The following is a 23,050-nucleotide window of genomic DNA, read 5'->3' as shown; positions in this document are numbered from 1 at the left end:
ATGCATGCGCAATTCCGCGTATATATATACTATACCGGTATACGTACCCTTCAATCTTGATTTCACTTTTTTTTTTTTTTTTTTTGTTACTCCATTACTATATGCATGGCAATTGCCTTACAGAGGAATACTTTATAGTAATAAAATAATTTTTGTAGAAACATAAATAATAATGTCAATTTTAATGGATGGTAAGTAAGACTTGTAACTCGTATTTTCTTGCTCTGTATTTCACCCCCGTTTTCGCATGCAATTATATGTGTGCCGTGTGCGGTGTGCCTCGCGGAAACAGAAACCGGTTTAATTTATACTAGCAACCATAATTTATTTTCAATTTTATCTTTATTGTATTTTGATGTAAAAATTAAGCTAAGAGAAGTATTTTTAAAAATAAAAATGATATTCACACGTCAAAATCAGCCACTAATATATATATATTTTAATATTTATTTTATACTAATAACTAATTTTAATATACATGTAACATAGTCATTTTAAAAATAATTAAAAATGACCAAAAGTTAAAATTTTTTAATAACCACAAAAAAAAAATCCCTCTCTCTCTCAACTACTCTAAAGTCTAAACCCAAAGCAGAAAGGAAAAATTAAAAAAGAAGAAAAAAAATGTAAAACCAAATTCTCTACCACCACTCTTTTTTTGGCGTATCTGCTACCCGCTACAATCTCAACATACCTTCTTCCTAGTCAAAAATCCGAACTTCCGCTTCGTAACTTGGTTCCTTTCCTCAGTCTCCGAGAAGAAAATGGTAACGTTGGGTCGTTTCAACGTGCACGAGCCACGATGCTTTTTTCTTTTTTGCTCCTTAAAAGTTAAGCCTTTGTCTCACTAACACTTGCAGGTCTCTAAGTACCTTAGTACTTCCAACTAACGACTTTCACAGATTCTCTTCCAACTCTGGTCATAACCGCTAAGGCGTTGAACCCACTTTCAAAAATTTCTGTCAACATTTCAATCCACAAACTCAAAATCACCAATGAAAACCATAATCCTATCAATAATTTCTCCCACTAGAACTAGAATTAGAACCCCTATCAACCTCACAATGCAACTTGTCAGTTTTTTTAGTAGGGTCGAAACCATACTCATAATCAATGGAGTCAAACTATCCTCAACAGAGAGTACGTACTACCACCATCCATATCCCAAAATCAAAACTTTCAGAAACTCAAGGTTAGAAACAACATTGTCCTCTGTGCCATTACGATGGAGAAAGTGGAGGACGCAAACCAAGAACAGACAGAGGAGAGGGTGACGCGACCACCACACTACAAGAAAAGCATTGAGTACCGTCAGATTTACTGGCGAATTTATCAAATAAACCCATCGGTAATTAGTTTATCATCAAATTTATCGTCGGAATGCATTTGACGGTATAAACGGCACCGAAAAATATTTACCAGTGAATTATTTCGGCCGACGCTAATTACTGGCGGATTGTGTGTTGAAAATTGCAATTAATACGAAAAAATAAGCGGTTAGTTACTGTCGGATTTTTTCAATGGTAACTTTGACGACATATTATGTTTTGTGGCGCCTATTTACCATTGGATTATTTCACCGGTAAATCTGACGATATGTAATTTTTTTTGCACAATTAGCGCACAATTAGTAGTCAAATTAAAATTTTTGTTTACAAAATTAAGACACAAATTCTAAATATTAGAAATCAACTAATAATTTTATTAAATTTCAAGGGTTTGCATATAATAAAAAGTCAAAGAAGTAAAATACAATGAAATAGACAAAATAAATTAAATCCCTAAACCCTATGGATTCCGGTAATCGTCGTCATCATTGCCTTCCCCCTACTGAGGCGATGGACTAGGTGCTGATGTCGGTTCCCTACAAGTAGCGTCGTCGCTGGTACCAGCAGCGCCATTCCCTCTAGCGCACATCTGGTCATTGTACCCCGCCATCTGGTCTTACAAATGCTCTAGCCGCTCTAGCTTCTTCGTCAGCTCCGACCTGATGGCAACAATGTCTCCCACGCGTGGAAGAAGCTCATCATACCTCCGCTCAAACTGCTGAGCATGTTGGTGAAGCTCCTGTGTTAGCTTCTACATCTCCTCCCTTAAATTGACATCCTTCTTGGGATCGACAAGGTTGGTGGCAGAGGCAAAGACAGATGAAGCCGCCAATGCAGAGGTGTGGAGGCCGCTGACGAAGAACGACCCTAACCCGTAGACGCGATTCTTGTAGGGCTCAGAGGCGGTCTCGCGCCAAACCCTAACAACATCAACGACTGAGGCATCGGAGCCGGGGCCTTCCCTACTAGGTTGAGATTGCTGGGTCGCAACCTCCAATCTCTACGTATAGTCCTCCTGTGCAACACACGTAATTAGGATGACAGTTAATTGACTTTAAACCGAATACATTTCAAAATTAGAATTAATGAAACTCACATAATGAGCCACAGACTACTCATAAACAAATCTCTCTTTGTTGGCCTTCAACATATGGGTATATTTGAAGGTCTCCGTCAATATCGCCTCACGCTCCAACGACTTAGGCTACACATATTGAAACCAACTAATAAATTAAATCAAGTAACAATTAATTTAAGTAATAATTAACAAAGATTAGCAAACTACATAAAAGCCTGCTCTTCGTCTTCATGAAAGTCGCCGACCCACCAATATACTTCGACGACCTCGGCGAAGCCCTGTTAGTTCTGTTTATCAGACGACGACATTTGAACCCCTCATTAGTACTAAAATAGACATCCAGTTCCTTCGTAATATCTGAGCGGAGCTAAATCGCGAGGTCACCAGTGTACATGCATTGTTGTTTTGTGTAGCTCGGCCATGGGTGGTCGTATATGGACTTAATCACATTGGAGATCTCCTGTGTACATGCATTATTGTTTGGTGCAAATCTATCAATTAAAAACTTAAGATTAGTAAACACATAAAAACACATAAAACTTAACAAATTCAAAATAGATTGCGGATATAAGATGATGGTCTATCAGTGGCTAAGAGAGGGGGGTTGAATCTTAGCCCATTTTTGCTGAGTAATACTTGCTGCCTTTTAAATTAGCTTCAGGAGATTTTTCTGCGTTTTGTCTCATAACCAGACACGAGACATTTTCTTTTTTGTCTCGTACCCAGTCAGGAGATATTTTTCAGTTTTGTCTCCTTAGCAACAGAAACTGAAATGGAGTAGAAGAGAAAGAGAGAATCACACCAAGAAGTATCATGGTTCAGCTGCCAAGTGCAATGCAGCCTACATCCAGTCTCCATCACAACAATGATGGAATTTCACTATAATCATCTTGATTATAGACACCAATTCTCCCTAGGAACTACCCTTCCTATCCGGGACAAGTCCAGAATCTATCCCCAATCTTGAACTTGACTTGGTCACCTACCAAACTTTCAACTGCTAAGTGCTAGCCCAACTTGCAAGGGGATTCCCACAGAATCATGAAACACAACACAGATGTACAAAGGACCTCTAGGACATCTATGATTTTTTCTTTTAATTTTGTATCCTCTGCCTTTTTCCGCTCACTGGTTTTTTCTTACAAACCTCACACTGTTTGCCTTTTTCACCATGAGACTCAAGACAGACAAAACTAAATAGAAAAATACAACATGAAACACATTGAAGGAGAAGAATTTCTGTTAGCTTGGGTAGCTATGAGAACTCTGTGCTTTCACTCTTTTCTCCTTGCTTCAAGCCTTGGCTGTTCACCCTTATTATAGAAGGAAAAGCCTCCAAGGTTGAAACGGTTCAACCGAGCTAATCTTCTTCTTCTTCTTCAATAACAAAACCGGTTCGGCCAGAGAGAGAAGAGAGGGAACCGTATGCAAAAACCAACATGCAATTACCTCACTCTCATCCCATCTCATCAAGCTTCATCAATTTGAGCCTTTCATCTTGACTTGGTCCCCAAGAAGGATTTCTGACACTTGATGAACCCTTAATCTTTGACAGCTCCATCTGCTCTATCTTCTGCTTCTTCCCCACGTAGCTACAGGACCTCCTGTGATGGATGAACAAAAGTAGAGACGAGCCAAACCCCAGGGATCTTCTTCTTTGACCGAATTGGATCTTCCACCATTTTTAGGCATGGTGATCTTGAGACTTCTTCACCACTTCTTACCATAAGTGGCAAAGATCTCAGCGACGCCAAAACTTGGATCTTCTTTTTGCTAAGGACATCATCACCTTAGTCATTTCCTTGCTTCTAGCTTCTCTGTGATTTTTATTGTTAGCTTGCATCTCCTTCTTTCCTGTTGAAGTGACAACTGAAGAGAGAAGAGAGAGAAGAGAGAGAATGCAGAAAAGCTTTCAATGGAATTAAGAAAGGAAATTAAAATGAGTTAATTTCCCACTCCCCATGCCTAGTAACGTGTAAATCAATTAATGCCATCAAATCAATGTAAGCTTTCTCTCTCATGTTACCAAGGTACTTAAACATAATTAAATGAATTTGAAATCCATTTCAAGAGGGGAGTGGATAACCGTTGATAGCATGCAGTATTGCTTTCTTCCATTTTTCATTTTCGGACCAAGCCTTTGTTGGTCTTGTAACAAGAATTATTTTTGGGCTTGCACAATAATTTTCTGGCCCAATTGACATAAAACTCAGCCACATATTCAATAGCAATATTTCACAAGGTTGGAAGTTATCAACATATTGGGCTTATGTTTCTTTTAGCCCAATGACGAGAAATCTGCAAGCAACAAAATTATTAATCAACATATGTAATTCAAAAATTACTAATTTTGCAATTAATTATTTTAATAATGTTTGATCATTATCAAATTAATTTGGAGTTTTCCAAACTCATCATAAGACATTAAAATAATACTCACACATTAGAAAAATCCTTATCAGTATGACGGGAGGTAGTAAAGGGGCATCTGGCTGGGACGCATTAGAGAAATCACCCACCGCAGTCTCTGTCGCTAGAGTTGTTGGGGGGCGAAGGTGGGGTATAGCAGAAGGAGTCACATAGTTGGGGTTCGGTACCATGATGAACTACTGGTCTGATGGACCCGCCTGTGACGTCACAGGGATCGATGAGGTAGTCAGGCTAGAGGGCGATGACTGAGAAGTCCCTGGGGTACCAGTGGAAACCCTCCCTCTACCATGACCACGAGACCGACTCGTGACACCTCTGCTACCTGTCGTCATGTCTACAAAGAGAATACCAATTAACACTAAGTATCATATATACCACACAAATCCTTCAACATTTATATTATTTCAAAAATTTTTTGACATAACCTCTCCTAAAATTGGACATATATCCACCTTTACGGTTCTCACAAATCCAACCAACCTCAATTCACAATATCAGTCATGTAAAACTCAATTAAATTCAAAACATTTCCAGCAGAATATATCAACTTGTTTATACTATTGTATACATTTATAAGGGTATCATATATGGATATTTAAATCTAAAAGAATGTCATTATATGTAACGTTAGTCATTATAAATTTATTTGAAAATATAGGGAATTAAGTTAAATTTCACCAAGATTTAAAAAATGAGTGTTAATTGTTGCCTTAAAATAAATGATTTCTTCAATAACTATATATATGAATTAGAATAATCCTACAAATAGTGCACTTATATTGACATAATAAATTAGTACAACCTAATATTTTAAATCTATCCTATCTTAACAATTTAAGTCCTCTAGCTAAAACTAAAAATTAAATCTAACTCGAGGATAATACTAATTATCAACTAAACACAAATTACACATAGAGACATATAATTGAGCACTTAGCATGCAAAAGCATCAAACAACAAGAAATAGCACAACCAAGTATTCCTTCAACATTAATTCACACAAATCAGCATCATCACACAACAATTAGCAGCACATTATAGAAATTTAGCAGAAAATCAATTAATCCAGCCCAAACAAATTGAAATTCAAATTCAAGAAACATAACATCATGTTGAACTATATATAGACTAATAGCAATTCTAATTATAAAAATCTTAATCCTAATCTAAATAATCTAACCGGCAGAAAATAATGATAACCAATTTCACTTACTAACTAGAAATTAATATGTAACTAAATCCTAAATTAACTTAAATAGAGAAAAAGAGTGACCATGAAACCTGAGCTTCGAATAGAGGAAGAAGAACCTAGGGGAGGGAGATGTGACAGCGACAGTTGCTACTGGTGGAGCATCGCGACGGTGTGGGACGACAAGACAAACAGAGAGAGAGAGAGAAGGAGTCGCGGCTGATGTTGGGCTGCGAAGGGGAAAGAATGAAAGAAGGGGCTGGTTTTGCTAAGGGGAAGAGGAGGCGGTGAAAGGAGGCTGCAGAGGCTCTGTCGGCGGCGACAGGGTTGACAGAGCGGTGGGGGGAGGAGAGGGTTAGAGAGAGCGGGAGAAGAGAGGTTAGAGCGAGAGAGGGGGAGTGAAAATGAAGGGGGAGAGGGTTCGCACTTCAAATTTTAGGGCTTGTTACTGTCAGATTTACTGCCAAATAAATATGACGGTAGCGCATTGCGGGTCACCAAAACACAGTATTTCACTAATTGGGTTTACCAGTGGATTTTTCCGCTGGTAAATCTCACACTAAATTTTGTGTCTATTTTTTTCGTTTTTCCTCCAATTATTACCGACAAATCTACTATCGAAAACAGAAATCCGCCGATAATGATTTGATCTGACGAATTTGACACTTAAGCCATCAATAATCCGCCGGTAAAGCCGAGGTATTCATCATTTTTCTTGTAGTGCCACCAAATCAACCGCATCTGAACTCGCATGTGGTGGTCTTCGTCGGTGCCAACGACACTAAAAAGCTTAACAGAGGAACAGATGCTCGCATCGTCGACGCCTTTGATGGTGGAACTCGCGGCGACCAACGTACTCCATGATTGGTGGCCGTTGTGGGATACACAAGAATAAAGGAGGTGCGTACGGGTACGGCTAGAAGCCATGGAATCGGCAACAAAATGAGTGAGGGGAAGTAGTAGGTGTTGTTTGTTTTGGGGTTTGTAGGTGTGGAGGTGGAAGAAGGTAAGATTGTATTTTTGGAACAGAGTACCAAAAAAAAGGGAGAGAAAGTATATAGAACAGAGGAAGGAAGAAGAAAAATAGTTTTTCTTTTCAAATTTATTAGAATTTTTTTAATTCTGTTAGTGTTCTATTAGTATAGATGACGGTAGGACAACATTGAATCAATTTTTAAACGTTAGGGATATAAATAGGATGATTTAAACATTAGGAACAACTTTAAAACTTACCACAAACGTTGGGGACAAAAGTGATACTTTACTCTTTTTTTCTTAGTAGGGTGGAGTAACAACATTGCAATCAATTAGTGGTCGGGGTTACTCTTTCAATTTAGCCATCAGTTTTCTCTCCGTACACCTTGATCCCAAATGGACACTTGCATTGCTAATCCACCTTCTCTAATAGCTGATCATGGCTAACTGGAGGGAGATCCGGATGAAAGATACCACTCTGAAACAGAGAACGAAGCTACCCATAAGTAGTGCTAAAAAGTTAAAAAAAAGAGAGAAGAAGGCTTCGAAGGAACATCTGCGTTGGTTTCTCGAGTTGAAAGCTGGATGCAGAACAATGAAGATATCAAAAAAGGAAGATCCTATGCCAGTATGGTCACAGGGATAAACCAGGAGCTTGAAGATGATGAGTGTGAATCTGAAGACTCTGAAGATGATGAGATGGTGCATGAACATGACGCTCTACCTGAAACAGCGTGGTTAGAAGATGAGAAGGAAAACCAGAAAAAAGCCACAAGAAACCAAAAATAACAGTGGAAGACATGGGTGAAGGTCTCTTTAACATAGTCATTAATGAAGAAGCTAAAAAAAAGTTATAGAAACGTTGGTGGAGATCCCTCATTGTAAAACTTATGGGGAGAAAGATTGGTTATGCAGTAATGAAAAGAAGAATCCATGCCATATGGGACAGATTTAGAGAACTAGATGTTATAGACTTGGGAAATGCATTTTACCTAGTGAAGTTCTATGCCCAAGATGACTTGGACTTTGCCCTCCTTGAAGGTCCTTGGAATATTTTTTACCACTATTTAGCAATTAGACTATGGGAGCCAAATTTTAACCTTCTCTTAACCACTATAGATATGATTACAGCTTGGATTTGACTCTCAGGCCTCCCTATAGAGCTGTACCATGAGAAAATCCTATGAAAAATAGGAGATTTGGTTGGAAAAACTTGCAAGATTGATTATACAGGTAAATACCAAATTGGTACCTGAAAAATTTATGTACTGGCTAAATGGTATCTGACTTTTATTGTTGACAAAATGGTCCCTAAAAGATTTTGAAATTTGACAAGCGTGCCCCCGAGCTCACCGGAGCACATCTCCGGCGAGCACGATACTGACATGGCCACCGTGTTTTAGTGACCTAGCAAAGCCACCCCCCAACCAACCCTAATCCATCGCTCCCTCCCCAACGCATTCCCCCCTCCCTTCCAACGCACTTCCCCCTCTTGTAACATCCTTACTATCAGAATGTCACGCTTCCAGCCACGTCACTCTGATAGCAAGGATATTATGATGACTTCTATACACTTAATAATAAAATAGGAGTCTTTAACTCAAAATCATATCGCTATTTTCTTTGAAAAACTGAATGTTCTTTTTCTTTTTACAAACATGCATATATAAACAAATTCAATCACAATCTTTATATACATACATATATATAAACATACAAGACTTCTCATACAAGTAACCTACAAATATTATATACATAAATATCATTACAATCACGATTCCTATCTCTCTTACAAGAATATAATAATAAAGGCGAGGAAAAACTATAACTAATATATATATATATATATATATATATATATATATATATATATATATATATATATATATATATACAAACAGAAATAGCACAACCAAGAACTTAGCAAAAACTTCATAAGCTTCCTTGTCCGTCCTAAAAAGAGAAGTCTGTAGGGGGTGAGAACCTAACCACACAGTCTCACTAGAAAAGTTCAGAATTGTTATAACGGAATACGTATAAAGAAGAGTATGGATTTCAACCACAGCGATGATCGTTCATCTTATGAATCTATTCAAACATCAACATATAAATAATTCAAAAATCCAACTTCATATATTTATTTATAAAAGGTCCCAATCTCGATAAATCACCTAACATTTCAATACATGCCAAAGTGCTAATCAATCCAAACTTACCAACCACGGCGTCCGGCCCAAGCATAACCAATCACGGCTTCCAGCCCAACATATAATCAAATATCGGCCTCTGACCCAACATATAAATTAAATCTCAGCCTTCGGCCCAACATATAATCAATTCAACACTCGGTCTCAAAACAGAATCAATCACAGGCACAAACAATGTAAAGCAAACACAATTAGAGAGTAGTTACAACAAGTACCACAATTAACAGTTAGACAGAATTTATCAGATAGAAAAACCAAAACACTTAAGTACACCCAAACAATAGCAAACAAATGCAGTATGATGTGTGCTTGTCCTACTGGCCATGAGCTCACGTGTAAGTTAAACTGCTAAAACCTGACACATTCGATAGCTAACCCGAATATCGTCTCTCAACATGAAGGGAATCCTCAAACTTCTAATCAGAGAGAGACTGTGATGTAACGATAGAGAATCCTCAACCTAACTCGTTCATACCACAACCAGAAATTGAATCAAAGAGAATCCTCAACCTTCTCCATTCAACTCCTCGATGTAACAAGAGAGGGAATCCTTAACCTCAACTTGTCTATTGCAGCAAGAGTGAGAATCCTCAATCTCAACTTGCCTATTCCCAAACCCTTAGATTAAGAATTAATTAACTTTTTGAATCTTTAACTAAATAAATAAATCTCTTTTCGTTTTTACTCAAAACTAAATAAGTAAATCAACTTTTTTTCATTACTTTATTTTTCATTAAAAATCTTTAAAACCTCATATTTAATTTGAATCAATTCAATAAAACTCATTTCCATTCAATCAAGTATCCAAAACATATTTCTTTTCATAATTAACAAAACCAAAATAAGTTAAATATCTAACTCACTTCTATTACTTTAATTTCCTCTAAAACTCCTAAAAAGCATAGTGCTTAAACCAAAATTAGTCAAATAAAATCCATTCTGTTTAATCAAATACCGAAAACATATTTTCAACTTTATTTCTTTTGAAAAGCAAGTTAAATCTTTATTTTTAGTTAACCAAAGAATCCAAACTAACTTCAAAATATTTTCAAGTTTAGACCTCTTCAAAAGCCTTAAAAATCATCCTGTTCGCAATTCAAAATCTTAATTGAAACAACATAATCATTTATTCGTAAATCAACCACTTAAATTACTTCAAATCAAGATTTATTAAATTAAACTCCATAGAAAAGTCTCTAGAATTTAGAGGGCAACAACAAATCTTATTTTCTTTAGTATTCAATTTAATCTAAACTTATAAAAATTTCGACAACATCTCCTTTAAAACTCAGACTTTGCCACGTTTCAGGGGTCTCATGCAAACACCTCTCAAACCCTTCTCAACCATTTCCAAATATCAAACCATTTTCAAATATGAAATCATTTCCAATATCAAACCAACTCTAATGAATCAAGAAAACCAATTCAACAAAGTCAACAAACAAACCAAAGTATCTGGCCTTCTCAAATAGTCAATAAATCAAGTAGAAAAATAATTACATTCATTCAGAGCAACTCAATTCAATCCATAAGACTCACATAATCTTAAAAATATATTTTTTGTATCAATATCGACTTGTAACAATTTTTTATAATAAAACACTTTTAAGAAAAAGCCCTACCTCGAATAGTCGAAACCCGTAAGCCACAAAACGTGTCAAGACCCTTATTCTTTTGGCCCGCAACAGTAACAACTGCAACCACAATTCCATACTACTTCTACAGCAATAGCAGCAACTTTAATCGCGACATGCAATAACCAGAACTCAACCGTATGACAATAACACCGCAAAAACTTCAGCAACATATAATAGAACAACAACTAAAAGGGTTTTCGGAGTAAAACAACTTACGACACACAAAAAAAGAACCTAGAACAAAGCAGCTGCAGCTCTGGTGATGACGTTCGGCGAGCAGAATGGCGACAAAGAGCTCCGACAGTGACACAACAGCTTGGTGTCACCTGCAACAACACCAACACCCTCCACCGTCACATCTTCTCTTCTGGTTAGACATAAACGGTGACAATGACAGCTCTTGACAGCCCTGGCGATAGCAGTGGCGGTGAGGGAGCCCACCAAGCACAGCGTCGGCCGGGATCAGTTTTGATGGCGGCGTTTAGCTCAACGGCAACAGGAGCAGTTTCCTCTCTTCTATTCGGCGGCAATGGAGATGACAAAGTACGACGGTAATGGCTTGGTGAGACGCGGAGGCATGGATCGTTGACGACAGCTCCTCTAGCTCGCGTTCCTTCCTCTCTCGGTGACGTTCAACGACGACGCATGGACGGCGGCAATGCGTGGCTCGACGGGTCCTCATCTCTCTCTCTCTTTCAATGTGACCACGCCGTCGAGGATGGTAGCATGTAGCTCGGTGACAACGGTGGTACCCAGCCCCGCCGGCGCCGTCTCCCCTTCTCCTTTCTTATTCTCTTCCCTCTTCCTCCCTCTTCGTAGCTCCCTCTCTTCTCTCTTTCTTTCTTCCGCTGGGTTCGGGGGTGGCGGCATGGTATGTATGTGTGAGGGAGTGGGTAAGGTGAGGGGAGGGTAATTAAATTAGGGTTAGTATGGGTTGATTTAGGGAGTCAGGGTTTGGTAGAATAGGAATTTTAATAAAAAATTAAAGGGTAGAATAATAATTTAAAATAAAATTTAACCCAATATAATTAGCTTTGAAAATACCAATTATTCTTCAAATTTTTCAATTGAGTACTCAAATTTTAAAATTAGAGATAATCAAATTAATTTTTCTTTATTCATAAAATAAGGTTCAAAATCAATATATTCAAACTAAACCATATAAAATTCTCATTATTTTTCAATTACTAAAACTTTAAATTATAAATAAGAAATTGGCCAATTTATATATAAAAATCTCTTAAATAAATATAATAAATTATAAATAACAAAAAAATAAAAATAAAAGAAAAACAAAAAAAGTCAACCAAAATGAAACTACAAAAACCACAGAAAACACACATATGACACATACTTCTAATGGAAACAAGCAAGAGAATATAGAATAGAACCTAAAAAATAACTTATAGATTCAAAATAAAAACGGGATTGATGTTGATGATGCAAGCCCTTCTATGGAGACCGATGAAGCTATTGTGAACACTAGCAATAGTATTGATGCATGAGATTTAGTTGTTTTATTTAGTATTTTTTTCAATAAAGTTAGTGAATTCATTATTATAATTGAGGTTGTTAGTGTTTTAATCAATATATCTTGAAGTTGCTTTGAGATTTGATATGTATAGAAAAGTGTTGAAAATGAGCGAGAACAAGGATGAAAAGAAGCAAGTAAGAGGAACACTTAAGAGCAAGAAAAGGAGAAAGCAAACTTTCTGGACCAAGAATGCAACAATGGAAGCTCCTGGATGTATTGAGGAAAGCCATGCGTTATACGCATAGAATGGTGTGTATAATGCACCAAAATTGTGCACTTCTAGGGGCCAACCAAAGCCATGCATTATACGCATGGAATGGCGCGTATAATTCACCAAAATTATGCAGCTCTAGTGGCCAAACAAAGCCCATGCGTTATACCATGGCATTTGGCGTATATACGCCAAAACCTAACCTCTTTGTACTTCAATGAGCATAACATGAGTTAGAGAGATCCAAATGAAGTGATTCTAGTAGCGTTAGAAAGCTAACATCCAAAGCTCCAATGATATATAATAGTCTATAATGGACTTACATCTAATACAGCCTCCTCCTAAGTTGAAGGAAGCCACGAAGAAAGCCAAAGTGCACCATCTAGACACCAATTTTGCCCATGCGTTATACGCAGACGCACCGATACATGCACTCTCCAGGGATCAATTCCTCCCATGCATTATACGTCACTTCCCATGTGTTATAAATCACAAGAAGTCCTGTTTAGTAGCAATCATGAAGCCCATGTGTTATACGCCAAAGTTTAGACATATAACGCATGGCATTGGCCCAACTCCCAGTGCTTTGGATCCTTCACTAATTCCTCCAACTTCAATTATTTTGTTGGCTTAAGATTAAAGTTTCAAGCCCATGATTTCAACTAAGCAAGGCACCAAGTTTTCAATTTTAATTACAAGGAAGATCACTAGTTAGTTAAGAGTCATTAAGAAAAGATTTCATTTGAAATAGATTTGATTCTGTTTTTATTAGTTTTGAATTCTGAAATTAGTTTTAGGGTAAGTATTTAAAGGTAAGGAGCCACACATGTGCTCTTCTCTTGTTTTGAGCCGTTTTTCAATTCAGAACCTTTGCTTTCCATTCCACCATGAGCAACTAATCTCCTCAGTTTAAATTAGGAGCTCTATTTACTTTAATGGATTAATATTATTGTTTTTCTACTTTTAATTTATACCTTGATATTTTATTCAAGAAGTGAGTTTCATTCTTCATCCTAAGGGTTAGAGTATATTGGAAAATAACTTTAATCTGAATTGAGTTCCTTTATTATCTTGGAAGAGTTAATCTTTGGAATTAAGCTAGAAACTCCTTCTGATAATTCTTTCAATGTCAAGTACTAATTTTGATAAGTGACATAAAATCAATTAGGGTTGGTTCTTAAGAATTGTGTGCCTTTAAATTAGAAACTGTGCTTAAATTCTTCTCATAGTTAATTGATCAAGGAATTGATAGTTAATTAAGTTAAAAAAAAATTGGATTGCCAAGGGATTGAAGCTTAATTAAGGTTTTCCATGAACACATGTTTGTATGATTAAAGTAGATAACAAGATATATTGATCCTGAAATTTAAATATCTCTTAAACCTTAACATTCTCACCATTATTGTTTTCACATTCACTATTTGCTATTCTTATTGCTCTCTGTTCACAAGTTTCATTCTTATTCCTCTACTTCTTTAATTTGTCTAATTAGAATAATCAATTAATCATTGTTGCTTATCCTTTTAATCTTCATGGGAACGATAACTCACCCACCGTGATATTACTTGATACGATTCGGTGCACTTGTCGAGTTGCGATTTTGCAAAATTCTGCATCAAGTTTTTGGTACTGTTGCTGGGGGTTAATTAATATTAACAACTACCCATTAATTGATTCTCTAAATTAGACCTTTTTATTTTCTTTTGCTACTCACTGGAATTCCTTCACTGTGATGTTGGGAATTCCATCTTTTCTCTTTGTTTTTCCTTACTTTTGCATGCAGGGAAACAAAGAGAAGGAATTCTTCTTGTTTAATCCAGAAATTGAGAGAACTCTTTATAAATTAGGGAAGAAATCTAAAATTCAAGAGAAGAAAATTCAAGTGGAACTTGAGCAAGAAAGCATGGCAAACAACAATGCCAATGCAAGGAGGACTCTTGGAGACTTTGCTACCCCCATAAACAATAGTTGTGGGAGTAGCATAGTGAGGCTCACTGTGGAGGCAAACAACTTTGAGTTAAAGCCTCAATTCATCACTTTGGTGCAACAAAATTACCAATTCAGTAGGAGCCCTCAAGAAGATCCTAATTTGTTCATCTCTAGCTTTCTATAAATATGTGACATAGTCAAATCCAATGGGGTCTTTGCTGAACCTTATCGCTTGATACTGTTCCATTCTCTGTAAGGGATCGAGCCAAGTAGTGGCTTGAAACTCAACCAAAAGAAAGCATTGCAACATGGGATGATTTGGTCAATAAGTTCTTAACCAAATTTTTTCCACCATAGAGGTTGGCAAAGCTAAGACATGATATCCAAACTTTCACTCAGAAAGATAGAGAATCTCTCTATGAAACTTGGAAAAGGTACAAAGAATTGTTGAGAAAGTGTCCCCAAGATATGTTTGTTGATTGGGTATAACTTCAAATTTTCTATGATGGGCTCACTCCTACTTCCAGAACTTTATTGGATTCCTCAACTGGAAGATCCATGCACTTGAAGACTACTGAATAAACCTTAGAATTGATTGAGATTGTGGCTAACAATCAATCTTTATACTCATCTGAGAGAACAATGAAGAGAGGTGTGATGGAGTTAGATACTTTGGACACTATTTTGGCATAAAATAAAATGTTGTCTCAACAAATCTCCTCACTCACAAACCAATTGGGGCACATGCAAGTCTCATCAGTGGCTATACAAGCAAGTTACAATTTGTGTGGAGGAGCTCAAAAGGATGAAGCCTGTGGGTTGTTCAAGGAGGAGCAAGTGAATTACATAGAAAGTTTTCAAAAGCCACTATCCAATGACCCTTTCTCAAAAACTTATAATCTCGGATGGAGGAACCACCCAAATTTTAGTTGGGGCAATCAAGAGGCAAAGAACTTCACTACACCTCGCCAACAATAACCTCAACCCATACAACCACAAATTCACCAAAGACTTTCTTCTTTGGAAACCAAATTCTCTTTTCTAGAAACCAAATTTTCCTCCCTTGAAATCACCATTGAAAAACTATCCCAAGCCACTACCACAATAGCCCAATCCACCTCCACATTCATGCAACAAACTCAAATTTTCATGGATGAGACAAGAGGCAACTTTCAAAATCAAGGTGCATCCATCCGAAATTTGAAAGTACAAATTGGACAAATTGCTAAGCAACTCATTGAGAGGCCATCCAACATTTTTTCAAATGATACAATTCCCAATCCAAGAGAAAAATACAAGGCCATTAGCTTAAGGAGTGGAAGGGTAGTTAGCACAAAGAACAAAGACCAAACAGTGGCATCAAATGAAAATGAGACCCATGTGGGAGAAGAAAAACAAGAAAGGGAAAGCACTATTCATGCACCAACAATTAAATCTCAAAAAAAAAAAAAAATAGTGACTCCTTATCAACCAAGAATTTCATAGTGTTCCGAGGGTTACTTGAAATTGAGGTCGATCTCAGATGAGATCTGTTGTGGTGGTCGGAGCTGTTGTGTCCGACTTGTTGAATATTGTGGTACTACTGATCCTTGATCACCGGAGGGTGGTGGTACCTACAGGAGACTCCGATGCTTAAGTTAGTACGGGCTTTAAGCATGTTTTTTGTGTAGAATTAGAGTATGAGTTATACCTAGGTGCTCCAGTGTATTTATAGTAGTGTAGAGTGACCTTCCCATGAGATAAGATAGTTATCTTATCTTATCTTTTCAGGGGAACTGCCTTATCTTTCTTGGCTTTGCTTCCTTTAGAATGGGCTTTGCTCCTTTCATTTGGGCCTGCTTGGGCCTCTATGGTGATTTGGCCGAACTCTTTTAGTAAGAGGTCGGTGGCGACCGTCTTGAAGAGGTCGGTCACTCGTGTCTTTAGCCAGCCCGGGTCGCATAGCTCGACCCAGGGTATGAACAGTTCCCTTACTTGGGCTCGATTTTTCCCTTAAGGTCGTATCTTTAGACTTCGAACCTTTGAGGAAGTCGAGCTCGATCATTTTGTCTTCAGTTGATCTCCTGTATAACTCCTGTTGGACTCCTTGAATACGAGGCGTTTTTCTTTTTAATTGCAGCGCGCATTGCGCTTTCTTGGGAACATGCGAGGGTTAAAAAACTCATTAATTTCCCTTCGCCGTTTCCTCTCTTCCCTCTTTTGCATTTCATTTTGAATTTCAAAGAATCATTCTTCCGTTTCTTCTCTCCTTCCTCTTTGCTTTTTGTTTATTATTTTGCTGTAGCGCTTCATTCTCTTGTTTTCACGCTTCCAAGCCTTCTATATTCTTTGTCTCCAAGCGATTGTTTGGTGCAGATTTTGTCATTCTTTGCCTCGAGGAACTACCGTCTTCTCCTCTGCAGGTTGGTTTTTCTTCCTTTCACTTTCGATCTTTGTTTCTTCTGTATGCCTTCACTGTAAAGTTTTGATTTTTACTTGAGTTTGCCTTGAAAAAGTTTGAATCTTTCTGCAAAAAGATTACATCTTTACGTCTTGATCATTGTTGTGTGTTTTTTCCCTGCCACTCCTGCTTGAGGAAAATGTGCGCCTTCTGGTAGTTTTGCCTTTCGTATGACTTTTTGCTTGTCGCTATTTCTGTCTCCCTTTTAACCCAGCCAGTATGACTTTATTGGCAGCTTCTGCCTGTCTGTTGGCTTGTGGGTGTTCTATAGATGTAAATTGGTACTTTATTTTCAAGTCAGCTACCAAATTTCTAAAACCTGTGTCCGTGAACTGAGTGCCATGATCCATGGTGATGGAGTAAGGGACCACAAACCTTGTGATAATGTTCCTATATAGAAATTTCCGACTTCTTTGGGCGGTAGCATTAGCTAAGGGCTCTGCCTCAATCCACTTTGTGAAATAGTCTATTCCCACAATGAGGAATTTGACTTGTCCTGACCCCTGGGGGAAGGGTCAAAGGAGGTCGAGCCCCCATTTTGCGAATGGCCAGGGCGATGTAACACTAATGAGCTCCTCTGGTGGAGCGATATGGAAGTTAGCATGCTTCTGACATGGTGGGCATGTTTTGACGAAATTTGTTGCTTCTTTTCCCAAGGTTGGCCAGAAGAAACCGTCTCGGAGTACCTTTTTAGAAAGGGCTCGTGCCCCCCGGTGGTTGCGACACATGCCACCATGTACTTCTTCCAAGACTTCCCTTGTATTGGAGGTCGGCACACATTTTAGGAGGGGTGTTGAGATCCCTCTCCTATATAAGATGTCGCCCACTATGGTGTAGTACTGTGCCTCTCGTATTTGCCTTTTTGCCTCCTTCTTATCTGTGAGAAGTATCTCTGATTTGAGGTAGTTGATTATGGGGGCCATCCATCCTTGATCCCGACCTGATATGGTTAGGACCTTTTCTTCTTCTGAGATCGATGGACTTGGCAATGTTTCCTGGATAAGGCTTCTGTTATCACCCCCTGGTTTAGTGCTGGCTAGTTTTGAGAGTGCATCAGCTCGAGCGTTTTGTTCTCGAGGTATATGTTGGACCTCATATTCCCCGAATTGTCCGAGCTGGTCTCTGTTCTTGTCCAGATATTTTTTCATGGTAGGGTCCTTAGCTTGGTAGCTTCCTTCTATTTGTGAGGTAACTACTTGTGAATCGCTGAAGATGACAAGCTTTTGAACTCCTACCTCCCTAGCCAGCCTCAAACCAGCCAGTAGTGCCTCATACTCAGCTTGATTATTTAAAGCAGGGAATTCGAACTTTAGTGAGAGCTCGATTTGGGTTCCCTGATCACTTTCTATAATTACACCTGTGCCACTCCTGGTTTTGTTTGAAGAGCCGTCCACGTAGAGATTCTATTTTGTGGGGGTTTCCAGGGCGTCAGTGTATTCTGCAATGAAGTCGGCCAGGTACTATGATTTGATGACTGTCCGAGCTTCATATCGAAGATTGAATTCGGATAATTTGATTGCCTACTGTAGGATTCTTCCTGCTAAGTCTGTTTTTTGTAGGATGCCTTTTATGGGCTGGTTGGTCTGAACCCTGATAATGTGAGCTTGGAAGTATGGGCGGAGTCATCGAGAAGTGAGTATGAGGGCGTAGGCAAACTTTTCTATCTTTTGATAGTTTAGTTCGGCCCCTTGGAGAGCCTTGCTGGTGAAGTAGATGGGTTGTTGCCAATTTTTGTCTTCTCTGACTAGTGCTGAGGCTATTGCCCGACTTTCCACTGTGAGGTATAATATGAGTGCTTCTCCTTCCCGTGGTCAGGTAAGAATGGGTGGTTATCCCAAGAATTTTTTGAAATTTTGGAACGCTTGCTCGCACTATGCTGTCCATTCAAACCTCTTTTCCTTCCATAATGTTGCCGTTGAGCTGTTGTACCTCTGATGCAAGTCAGACTTTTCATGTTGAGTATAGCCCGACATTTATCTCGATTTGCCTCGATTCCTCTTTGGGTAAGCATGAAGCCTAAGAATTTGCCAACCTCTACCGCGAAGGTGCACTTTGCGGGATTAAGTTGCATACCGTTCTTTCTGATGGTGTCGAACACTTTGGTGAGGTCAGACAACAATGATTTCTCACTTTGTATTTTTACCAGCATGTTGTCTACGTAAACCTCCATCAGCTTTCCAATATGGTCAGCAAAGACTTTGTTCATCAATCTTTGGTAGGTAGCTCCTGCGTTTTTGACCCCAAATGGCATAACTATATAGCAATAGTTTGCCTTTGGGGTTAGGAATGAAGTCTTCTCTTGATCAGGTGGGTACATTGGGATTTGGTTGTATCCTGAATAGGCATCTATGAAGGAGAGGTACTTGTATCCGGAAGAGGCATCCACTACAGTATCTATGTTTGGGAGCGGGTAGGGATTTTTTGGGCAGGCCTTATTGAGGTCAGTGTAGTTAGTACACATTCTCCACTTGCCATTTGACTTCTTCACTAAGACAATGTTGGCTAGCCATAATGGGTATTTGACCTCCCTTATAAACCCTGCCTCTAGTAAAGCTTGCACTTGCTCTTCCACAGCTTGGGATCTTTCTGGCCCGAGCTTCCTGCGTTTCTGTTGCACGGGCCGAGATCCAGGGTATACTGCCAGCTTATGGCACATTAGCTTGGAATCTATCCCGGGCATGTCCGCTGCCTTCCATGCAAAGAGATCGGCATTATCCTTTAGGAATTGTATTAGTGGCTCCTTTAAGTCTCTCTTTAAGGTTGCCCCGATATTTGTTGTTTTATCGTGGGCATCCCCGATCTGGACTTCTTCGATCTCGCCTTCGGGTCGCGGTCGAAGTTTCTCACGAGCACGTACTCCCCCGAGTTCAATAGTGTTGATTTTCTCCCCTTTGGGGTTGCCTTTAAGGTTTAGACTTTCATTGTAACAGCGTCGTGCAATCTTATGGTCTCCTTTTATCGTGGCGATCCCTTATGGAGTTGGGAATTTCATGCACAGATGTGGAGTGGAGACCACTGTGGTGAGCTGGTTTAGCATTGTCCGACCTATTGGGGCATTATAGGCTGAGCTCACATCGACTACTATGTAGTCTATGTTAAGTGTCCTGGATCGAATTCTTTTTCCAAAGATTGTGTGCAGTGAGATATATCCAAGTTGTTGGATTGGAGTGTCTTCCAGTCCGAACAAGCTATTCGGATATGCTCTGAGCTCTTTATCTTGTAGACCGAGCTTGTCGAAGGCGAATTTAAACAAGATATCCGCAGAGCTTCCTTGGTCTACCAGTGTTCGGTGGAGATTAGCGTTGGCCAGTATGATGGTAATAACCATGGGATCATCATATCCCGGGATGATTCCCGCAGCGTCCTCTTGAGTGAAGGTGATATTGGGGAGGTCGGCCGACATGTCTCCTCCTCCGACATAGTACACCTCTTTAAGGTGTGTTTTGCATAATGATTTAGAGATCCCCCTCATGCGAATCCTCCATTGATCATATGAACGTGTCTTTTGGGGGGTGTGGTGGGGGCGTTCAGCTCGTCCAATCTCTTCTTCCCTTCTTCTCTTTCTCGGTTCCTTCGTCTTACTGGCTAAGAACCGGTCTAGTCGCCCTTCTTGTGCCAATCTTTCTATGACATTCTTTAGGTCAAAGCACTCAGTGGTAGAATGCCCGTAGATTTGGTGGTATTCACAGTACTCTGTCTAATTTCCTCCTCCCCTTTTGTGTTTAATCGGGCGAGGCGGTGAGATCTTCTCAGTGTTGCATATCTCTCTGTATACATCCACAAGGGACACTCTGAGTGGAGTGTAGTTGTGGTATTTTCTAGGTTTTTCAATTGGCTAGTCTTCTTTTTTCCTGGACTCTTTATCCTTGTCTCGAGGGGGTAAGAGATTCCGGATTTTGAGGTTTCCCCTAGTCGAGGGTTCTCCTCTATGTTGATATACTTCTCTGCCCATTCTTGTACCTCGTTTAGAGACGTTGGATGCTTTTTTTATATGGAGTGGCTAAAGGGTCCTTCTCGCAGACCATTGATGAGACCCATGATAGTTGCTTCTATTGGCAGACTTTGTATGTCTAGACATCCCTTGTTGAATCTTTCCATGTAGTTGCGGAGGCTCTCTCGATCTCCTTGCTTAATCCCTAACAGGCTTGGGGAATGTTTGGTTTTGTCTTTTTGGATGGAGAATCTGGCTAGGAACTTCTTGGCGAGGTCATCAAAGCTTGCTATTGACCATGATGGCAAGCTGTCGAACCACTTTATTGCCGTTTTGGTTAAGGCGGTCGGGAAAGCTTTACAGCGGATTGCATCTGAGGCATCCGTGAGATACATCTTACTTCTGAAATTGCTGAGATGATGCCTCAGATCTGATGTACCGTCGTCTAGGGTCATGTTAGGAGCTTTGAAGTCCTTTGGGACTTTAGCTTTCATGATCTCTTTGGTGAATGGGTCTTGATCTTTGTGGGAGCTGTCTTCATGACTGGATCAAATGGTTTTGGTCTTAAGGTCGACCTCGAGCTTTAGAAGCTTGTCCTCTAACTCTCGATGTCGTCTTGTTTCCCTCCGGAGATCTCTTTTGGCTTCGCGATGGTGTTTGACCTCTTGTTCGAGCTGCTTGAGACGTTCCTGCTGTTCTCGGAGGGCATCTAAAATTTCTGTGTTTGGAGAATGCTTGTCTCCATTTTGTTGAGGTGTATCTTTCGGTATGATGTCTGCGTTCTTATGCGGCGTCCTGTTTTTCAAATCAGAATTATGGTCGTTGTCAAGGTTCTCCACCATGATGATGGAATGACTTCCAAGTTCCCCAGCAACGGCGCCAATGTTCCGAGGGTTACCTGAAACTGAGGTTGATCTCGGATGAGATCTGTTGTGGTGGTCGGAGCTGTCGTGTCCGACTTGTTGAATCTGGTGGTACTGCTGATCCTTGATCACCAGAGGGTGGTGGTACCTGCAAGAAACTCCGATGCTTAAGTTAGCACGAGATTTAAGCAGCTTTTTTTTGTATAGAATCAGAGTATGAGTTATACCTGGGTGCTCCAGTGTATTTATAGTAGTGTAGAGTGACCTTCCCATGAGATAAGATAGTTATCTTATCTTATCTTTTTAGGGGAACTGCCTTATCTTTCTTGTCTTTGCCGCCTTTAGAATGGGCTTTGCTCCTTTTGTTTGGTCCTGCATGGGCCTCTATGGTGATTTGGCCGAACTCTTTTAGTAAGAGGTCGGTGGCGACCGTCTTGAAGAGGTCAGTCACTCGTGTCTTTAGCCAGCCCGGGTCGCATAGCTCGACCCAGGGTATGAACACATAGCCTCAAAGGCTCAAGAGGGAGAACCAAGAGAAGCAATACTTCAAATTCCTAGAGGTGTTTAAGAGGCTTCAAATTCCATGCACCATTGGAAACACACTCCTTGAAAAAGTCTTATGTGATTTACAAATGGCAGACAAGTCAATAAAGCATACACATGGGGTAATTGAGAATGTCTTTATCAAAGTGGAAAAGTCTTTCCTCCTAGTAGATTTTGTTATTCTTGACATGGAGGAAGATGAGAATACCTCCATCATTCTAGGAAGACCTTTCCTAGCCACTCGGAGAGCCCTCATCATTGATGATGAAAAGGGTAAATTAATATTGAGGGTACATGATGAGCATTTAGTTTTTCTTGTTTTCAAAACCATGCATCACTCAAGTGACAAGGAGAATTGCATGAAGGTTGAATCAAGTGATCCAAGCCTCCAAGAATTTCCCGATGAAGCTAACAAGAATTTGCAACCAAAGCCTCCCTTTAAAATCAATAAAACACCCTCTAACATCACATTTAAGTTTGGTGTTAAGAGTGTATCACCAAATGAAGAAAAGAAAGTTCTCAAGAAGCTGCCCAGAGGATGGAAGAATAAGAAGATTCCTACAAGTGACTTCTCCCCTGGATAGCAAGTGATACAATTTCCTTCCCCACCATGGATATGGCTTGACAAGTCCAACAAATGAAATGGATCTTACATACTTAACATGGTCATCTCCTTGGAACACATTGAACTCATAGATGAAGATGATGAGAGGAAATTCATGGTGAGAGGGGAGGCATTGGAGCACTATGATCCA

General features: G+C 39.3%; 1 long non-coding RNA gene and 1 other non-coding gene across 3 annotated transcripts; both read right to left on the bottom strand.

Annotated features, from left to right (window-relative positions):
- Nucleotides 1–1,684: 1,684 nt before the first annotated feature.
- Nucleotides 1,685–12,262, bottom strand: LOC112749716 (uncharacterized). 2 transcript variants are annotated; one of them, XR_011873197.1, is made up of 6 exons: nucleotides 10,830–12,262; nucleotides 7,259–7,724; nucleotides 4,847–5,170; nucleotides 2,614–4,704; nucleotides 2,425–2,532; nucleotides 1,685–2,343 (listed from the first exon to the last, which is right to left on the bottom strand). It is a non-coding gene; the product is annotated as an uncharacterized lncRNA (long non-coding RNA). The 2 variants fall into 2 exon arrangements; XR_011873198.1 differs by lacking the exon at nucleotides 7,259–7,724.
- Nucleotides 12,263–14,884: 2,622 nt separating this feature from the next.
- On the bottom strand, nucleotides 14,885–14,992 carry LOC112753212 (small nucleolar RNA R71). The gene has a single exon (XR_003177605.1). It is a non-coding gene; the product is annotated as a small nucleolar RNA R71 (small nucleolar RNA).
- Between the last annotated feature and the right edge of the window lie 8,058 nt (nucleotides 14,993–23,050).

The sequence above is a fragment of the Arachis hypogaea genome, chromosome 15, assembly GCF_003086295.3.
Source record: "Arachis hypogaea cultivar Tifrunner chromosome 15, arahy.Tifrunner.gnm2.J5K5, whole genome shotgun sequence".
In the NCBI taxonomy this organism is placed as follows: Eukaryota; Viridiplantae; Streptophyta; class Magnoliopsida; order Fabales; family Fabaceae; genus Arachis; species Arachis hypogaea.
Note: the sequence above shows the minus strand (reverse complement) of the source record. Positions and strands in the feature narration are given on the sequence as shown.